General features: G+C 68.7%; 1 protein-coding gene across 1 annotated transcript in view; it reads right to left on the bottom strand.

Annotated features, from left to right (window-relative positions):
• Positions 1 to 2,459, bottom strand: part of GAL3ST4 (galactose-3-O-sulfotransferase 4) — an 8,255-nt gene extending 5,796 nt beyond the window's left edge. The window contains exon 1 of the mRNA XM_075070393.1: positions 2,420 to 2,459. The gene's annotated coding sequence lies outside the window, so the exon portion shown is untranslated. The remainder of the gene's footprint in view (positions 1 to 2,419) is intronic.
• Positions 2,460 to 7,317: the final 4,858 nt, after the last annotated feature.

The following is a 7,317-nucleotide window of genomic DNA, read 5'->3' as shown; positions in this document are numbered from 1 at the left end:
GTGATGGGGGGATGTGAGGAGCGCTGGGGCTGTGCTATGAGGAGGGGAGGCACTGGGGTGCTGCGCTGCGGGGAGGTGATGGGGGTAGCGCTGGGGAGTGGTGCTGTGGGGCGCTGCGCTATGGGGTGGAGGTTGGGCTGGGGAGCAGCATAATGGGAGGGGGGAGAGGGGGAGCGCTGGGGGGTGTTAGTGGGAGGAGCGTTGGGCGTGGGGTCTGCGCTAATGGGGGAAGGGGAGGCACTGGGGCTGATCTGTGGGGGGGAGCCGCTGGGGGGGCATGTTGTATGGGAGGGGAGATGAGAGGAGGTGCTTAGGGGGGGCTTGTGCTATGTGGAGGGAGCAGGGCATGGGGGGCTGCATATGGGAGGGGGAGGGGAGGGAGGCGCTGGGGTGCGCTATGGGACAGGGGAGGTGCTGGGGGCTCGCGATGGTGGACGGGAGTGCTGGGGGCTTGCCTATGGAGGAGTGGAGGGAGGCGCGGGGGGCTGCGTATGAGATGGAGGGGGGGGGGAGGCGCTGGGGGACTGCGCTAAAGGTGAATGAGGAGGTGCGGGGCTGTGCTATGTGGGAGGAGGGGGGAGGCGCTGGTGGCGCTGCGCTAGGTGAGGGGAGTGCTGGGGCTGCGCTATGGGAGGATGGGAGGGGGAGGCGTGGGGGCTCGCTATGGCGAAGAGGGAGGCGCTGGGTGGGCTGCGATAGGTGAAGGGAGGTGTCGGAGGCTGCGCTTGGAGGGGGGAGGAGGACGAGGGGAGGCTGCGCGGGGGGTCTGCGCTAGGTGGAGGGGCGCTGGGCGCTGCGCTATGTGAGAGGGCGAGGAGATGGGAAGCAACTGGGGGCCGATAGGTGGAGGGTGACGTGCTGGGTGCTGCCTGATGGAGGGGAGGAGCAGGGGAGTGCTGGCGGCTGCAGTAGGTAGGGAGTTGTGCGGGGCTTGCGTATGGAGGGGATGGGGGATGGAGGAGGGGGATGGCGCTGGGGGCTGCGATAGGTGAGGGACGGTGTCTGGGGGACTGCGCTATGGGAGGGGAGTGAGAAGGAGAGGGGAGGCGCTGGGGGCTGCGTAGAGGTGGGAGTGGAGGCGCTGGGGGATCTGCGCCTATGGAGAGGGGAGGAGAGGGGGAGGCGCTGGTGGGCTTGCGCTTTGGAGAGCGGGAGGGGAGGAGCGGGGGAGGCGCTGGGGGGCTGCGCTTTGGCGAGGGGAGGGAGGAGAGGGAGGCGCTGGGGGCGGTGCGCTAGGTGCGAGGGGGCGCTGGGGGGCTGCGCTATGGGGGAGTGGATGGGGAGGCGCTGGGGGGCTGCGCTATGGAGGGGGAGGGGAGGAAGAGGGGTAGGCGCTGGGGGGGCTTGCGCTAGGTGGAGGGGAGCGCTGGGGCTGCGCATGGATGAGTGGGGAGGAGAGGGAGAGAGTGCTGGGGCTGCGATATCAGGTGGGAGGGCAGGTTGCTGGGGGGTTGCGCTGTGGAGAGGGGAGAAGAGGGAGAGGTGCTGGGGGGCTGCGCTATGGGAGGGAAGGGGAGGAGAGGGGAGGTGCTGGGGGGCTGTGCTGTGGGGAGGGAGGCGCTGGGGTCGGCCGCTGAGGAGGGGACGTGGAGCGTTTGGCCCCTGGAAGTTTGTGGAGGCGAGGTTAGGTTGGTGGGGGGGGGGGCGAGGGTCGGGATTCAATGGGTGCGGGGAGGAGGGTCCGGCGGGGGGCGAGGCTGCTTTGTGGCTGCCGTGGGGTGGGGGGGGCCTCCGGCCGTTGGCTTCGGCCCCGGGATCTCGGCCCCTCCCTGGCCCCATCTGGATCCATATTAGCGAACCGCAGCCCCACAGCAGACAGACAGTGCCGGGCCCCTATGGCCGGGACACCCACCCCCTGGGGCCGGAGCGCTGTGGGGATGAGGTGGGCTGGGTATTTGTGGGGCGAGTGTGAGAGATGTGGGCAGCCTGAGGGAGAGGGTGGCGGATGTGGGGCTGGGAAATAGCATGGGAAGGGCGGGACAGCGTGGCTGGACAGATGTGGGGGATGGGGTTTAGCGTGGGGGCTGGGGGCAGTGTGGAAGCAATGGAGGGTGCGTGGGGCTGGGGGGCAGTAGTGGGGCGATGGGTATCGTGGGCTGGGGGGCAGCTGGAGGGCTGGGGCAGTGTGGGGATGGGGTAGCGTGGGGGCTGGGGCAGGTGGGGGCTGGGAGTGCTCCTCCATTCCCTCTCCGCCGTGTTCCCAGCCCCAGTATGTTTGTTGTCGGTGACTCTGGCTGAGTTCGGGGGGGGCTGGCACCCGGCGGGGGGCGATGGGTCCCTCCCTGCCCCACAGGGAACCCCCCGAGTGCCCTCCCACTTCTGAACGCAGCTGCCTGGTGCTGGCGAGCGCGGATGCAGCCCGCGAGAGACGCTTCATATGGGTCACCCCCCCCACTGGGCCAACTCCCCCAGGTACTACTCTGCTTTGGGGCGGGGGGGGAATCCGGCGGAGTTTTCTTCAGTCCGTCCCAGCAGCCGGGGCCCTCATTCCTGGGGGGAGTCTTGTTCTCCGAGGACCCCCCCGCCTGTCCTGAAGCCATCCCAAGCCCCCCCGGACTGTCTTCCCGCCCCCCCCTCCGACTGTCTCACTCCTGCACTTTCTCTCTTCTCTAACTTCGCCGCCTGCTCCCTTTGTTCTCGCCCCTCCCCTTCTCCACCCCAGCCCCCCTCCCGCGGTGCCCCTCCCAGGATCCTTCACAGAAAAGGGTTCCCATTTGATGGGGGATGTTCTCTGACTTCCCCCCCAAAAAACCCCACCTCCCCCGTCCCAACCCAGGCTTGCTGCCCCCTCCCCCCCGCTTGCTGCAACGAGGGGGGCGGAGCTGGCAATCGGAACCAAGGCCTTGGGAGGTGAGAATCCACCCGCCCTATCTCTCTGCCCCCCAACCCCCTGCTGCGCCCCCGGCTGTCCCCCCCTTTCTGGGTTCAAACCACAGAGCAGCCGACAGCTGGGGGCGGAGGGTCAGCCCTAGACCCCCCCCAAAAACCCCAGAGGGAACAAGAAGTGGCCCCCAGGTCCTGCCCCCTGCATCCCCCCAGCCCTGCAGGCAGACAGACAGACACAGGCCCCAACACGCAAATACACAGACACAGACACCACGGGCCGGCCTGGCACACGCCTCCGGGCGCAGGCTGGCAGCCGGATCACGGAGCCCCCCACAGACACGCCGCCCGGGGTCATCGCCTGGCCCCTGTCCCACACACATGGACACACCACACGCATCAGACACGGGACGCCCACGCAACACCGGCCTGGCACACGCCTCCGGGCGCAGGCTGAGAGCCGGATCACGGAGCCCCCCACAGACACGCCGCCTGGGGTCATCGCCTGGCCCCTGTCCCAGACACACACACGGACACATCACACCACACGCCCCAGACACGGGACACCCACACAACACCGGCCGGCCCGGCACATGCCTCCGGGCGCAGGCTGGCAGCTGGATCACGGAGCCCTCCACAGACACGCCGCCCGGGGTCATCGCCTGGCCCCTGTCCCACACACATGGACACACCACACGCCCCAGACACGGGACGCCCACACAACACCAGCCTGGCACACGCCTCCGGGCGCAGGCTGGCAGCCGGATCACGGAGCCCCCCACAAACATGCCGCCTGGGGTATCGCCTGGCCCCTGTCCCAGACGCACACACGCCACACAGGACCCCCACACAACACGGACATACACACAACAAACGGAAACACATGGCACACAGACACCCACACCCAGGGATGCCCACTGGCAGAGACCCCGTTGGAAGGGGCTCCGGGCCACCCCCCATGCACAGCGGAGACCCAGCAACAGACGCCAGCCATGGGATCGGGGCGAGTTCATCCCTGAGATGGGCGCATCTCAGCGCCGGGTGAGGGGTCCCCGGGGAACCGGCCGCCCCGCCCCAGAGGTGGCCGCATCTCAGCACCGGGCGAGGGGTCCCCGGGTAACCGGCCGCCCCGCCCCAGAGGTGGCTGCATCTCTGCGCCCGGCGAGGGGTCCCCGGGTAACCGGCCGCCCCGCCCCAGAGGTGGCTGCATCTCAGCGCCCGGCGAGGGGTCCCTGGGTAACCGGCCGCCCCACCCCAGAGGTGGGCGCATCTCAGTGCCGGGCCAGGGCCCTGTGCATGACACAATTCTCCTGGGGGTCCATGGCTCCATCCTGTTTTCTGGCCAGCTGCAGGTTTGGGAAGTTCAAAGAGGCCTGGCTCCATGCCCAGCACAGTGCGCTGGACGACGCGGCTCCCTCTGGGGCGGGGCGCGGGGGCTGTTCGTACGGGGACCCCTCCCCTCGCCCGGAGCCGAGTGCAGCTTGGCTCTGGGGGGTGGCGCGGGGGCTGTTCGTACGGGGGACCCCTCGCCCTGGGACGAGTTGCAGGCTGGTCTGGGGCGGGGCCGGGGTGTTCGTTATGGGGACTTCGCCGGAGCCGATTGCAGCTGGCCTGGGGCGGGGCGGGGGGGCTGTTCGTACGGGCCGCGCCGGAGCCGAGTTGCAGCTGGGCTCTGGGGCGGGGCGCGGGGGCTGTTGTACGGGGACTGCGAGCTGAGTTCAGCTGGCTCTGGGCGGGGCGCGGGGGCTGTTCGTGTACGGGGACCCTCGCCCGGAGCCGGATTGCAGCTGGCTCTGGGGCGGGGCGCGGGGGTGTTCGTCACGGGGACCCTCGCGGTGCTGGGTCCTTGATTTCTGCCCCAACCTGGCACTGCCGGAGAGCCGGAGCCGGAGGCGCCAGCACCCCAGACAAGGGCCCTTTGTTCTCTGTCTAGCTGCAGGGATTTGGGTGACATCAGGCCGGGGCAGGGGGGCCCTGCTTTTCTCTGGGCCTGCCCATGGGGGTGGTCAGAAGCTGGGCTGCGCGATCAGGTACCCGCCCTGGCCGGGTTCTGGATTCACAACCTCTGTGCACATGGGTGTGGTGGGAAAGGGGATGAGCACCACGCAGAGGGCAGCGTGGCAGTGGGGGGAGAGTGCCTTCGCTGAGCCCAGCTCTGCCACAGGGCTAAGGCGCCTGGGCAGACCTGTGTTTGCAGGGAGAGACCCTGCTGCCCAGCCTGCCCACAGTGCGCCCTAGCACCGCTATGTGGCAGCCTGCTGCCGGGGGAGAGGCCCTGCTGCCCACAGACTGCCTACGTGGCCCTAGCACGCTATAAGGGGCAGCTGCCTGCCGGGGGAAGCGCCCTGCTGCCACCCCTGCCACGGCACCTAGGCGCCTGGGGCACCTGCTCAGGGGAGAGCCGCCTGCTGCACAAATGCCTTCATTTAGTGGCCTAGCACGCTATGGGTCCAGCCGTGCTGCGGGTAGAGGCGCCCCCGTTGCCAACCTGCCCAATGTGCCCCTAGCACGCTATGGGGCCAGCCTGCCTGCCGGGGGAGAGCGCCCCCTCCTCCCACAACTGCCCACAGTGCGCCTAGACGCTATGGTGCCAGCCCTGCTGCCGGGGAGAGCGCCCCTGCTGCCATCCCGCCCACAGAACCCCTAGCGCCGGCCTGGAGCAGACTGCCTGCCAGGTGGGAGCGCCCTGCTGCCACTCGCCCAAGTGCCCTAGCGCTGCCCTGGGGCCAGCCCTGCCTGCCTGGGGAGAGCACTTGCCCCTGGCGGCCACCTGCCACAGTGCCCCTACACTGCCTGGGCCACCGTGTGCCGGGGGAGAGCGCTCCACTGCTGCCAACCCTGCCGACCACAGCGCCCTAGCTACGCCTTGGGGCCAGCCTGTTGCCAGGGAGGTTCAGCCCCCTGCTGCCCCCGACCCTGCCCCACAGTCCGCCTGAGCACTAATGGGCCAGCCCTGCTGCGGGGGAGAGCGCCCCTGACTGCCCCCAACCTGCCTCACTGTGCGCCCTAGCACCGCTATGGTGCCAGCCCTGCCCTGCCGGAGGGGGAGAGCGCCACTGCTTGCCCACACCCTGCCCCACGCCCTCCCTAAGCGCCGCCTGGGAGCTAGCCATGCATTGCCAGGCGGAGCAGCCCCTGCTGCCACACCCTGCACCACAGTGCCCTAGCGCTAGGGCCACTGGGCAGCTGCTGCCGGGTGAGAGGCTAGCTGCCCACTGCCCCAGTGCGCCTACACCTTGCCAGCCCCGGCGAGGCCCTGCTCCACACCCTGCCCCACAGTTGCGCCCTAGACCGTATGGGCCAGCCCTGCCTGCCGGGGGGAGAGCCCCCTGCTGCCCAGCGCCCCACAGCACCCCTGAAGCGCCGCCTGGACCTAGCCCTGCTGCAGGGGAAGCCGCCCCTGGCTCTGCCACACCCTGCCCACGTGCCCTGCGCTGCCCTGGGGCCAGCCCTCTGGCGGGGAGGACCCCCTGCTGCCCACACCTGCCCACAGTGCCCCCTACATGCCCTGGGGCGCCGCTGCCTGCCGGGGAGAGCGCCCCTGCTGCCCACGCCATGCCCACAGTGCGCCCTAGCGCTGCTCCTGGGGCCAAGCCTGCTGTTCCGGGGAGAGCGCCTGCTGCCCACATGCCTCCCAAGATGCCCCCATAGCGCTGCCCTGGGCCAGCCTGCTGCGGGGGGGCCCACCCTGATGGCCCAAGCCTGCCCACAGTCCTACCATGCCCTGGGGCCAGCCTGCCTGCCGGGGGAGAGCGACCTGCTGCACTGCAGTCACCCATAGCAATGCTATGGAGGCCAGCCTGTGTGGCCTGGGGAGAGCAACCCCTGCTGCCCTGCCATGCTCTGCCTTCACAGCATACCATAGCATGCTATGGGGCAGACTGCCTGCTGGAGGAGAGGCCCTGCGTGACGGTTGCTCCCCTAGCAACGCCCTGGGGCAGCCCTGCTAGCCGGGGGCGGCACACTGCTGAGCCCCCCGTCCCTGCCCACTGGCGCCTCTAGCTGGGGCAGCCTGCTGCCGGGGGAGAGCACCCTGCTGAGCCCCCCGTCCCTGCAACTGCGCTCCTAGCAACCGCCTGGGACCCTGTGCCGGGGAAGCGACCTGTGAGCCCCGCTTCCTGCATGCGCCTGCTACAGCACCTGGGCCAGCCCTGCTGCGGGGAGATCGCCCCATGCTAGACCCTGCACCTCCCTGCCACAGCAACCCTAGTGTGCCCTGGGCGCCAGCCTAAATGCAGGGGAGAGCGTTTCCACTGCCCGAATTCTTAAACCACAGCACCCGAAGCATAAACTTGTTCTAATTTCACCCACAAACTCTTGACTATCCATCTCACCTTATCTATGATTATCCATACTCCCTCTTTATCCACGTCACTCCTTTATTATCCTCATAACACTACTTTATTATCATCTCCCATCCACCCCGTCTATTATTCTACCACATCTCTATCTATTATTCTTCCCCTCCTGCCTCTATCTATTATTATACATCAC

Source organism: Chelonoidis abingdonii, chromosome 11 (genome assembly GCF_003597395.2).
Source record: "Chelonoidis abingdonii isolate Lonesome George chromosome 11, CheloAbing_2.0, whole genome shotgun sequence".
Taxonomy (NCBI): Eukaryota; Metazoa; Chordata; order Testudines; family Testudinidae; genus Chelonoidis; species Chelonoidis abingdonii.
The sequence above is the reverse complement of the archived record's forward strand: the minus strand, read 5'-3'. Positions and strand labels throughout refer to the sequence as shown.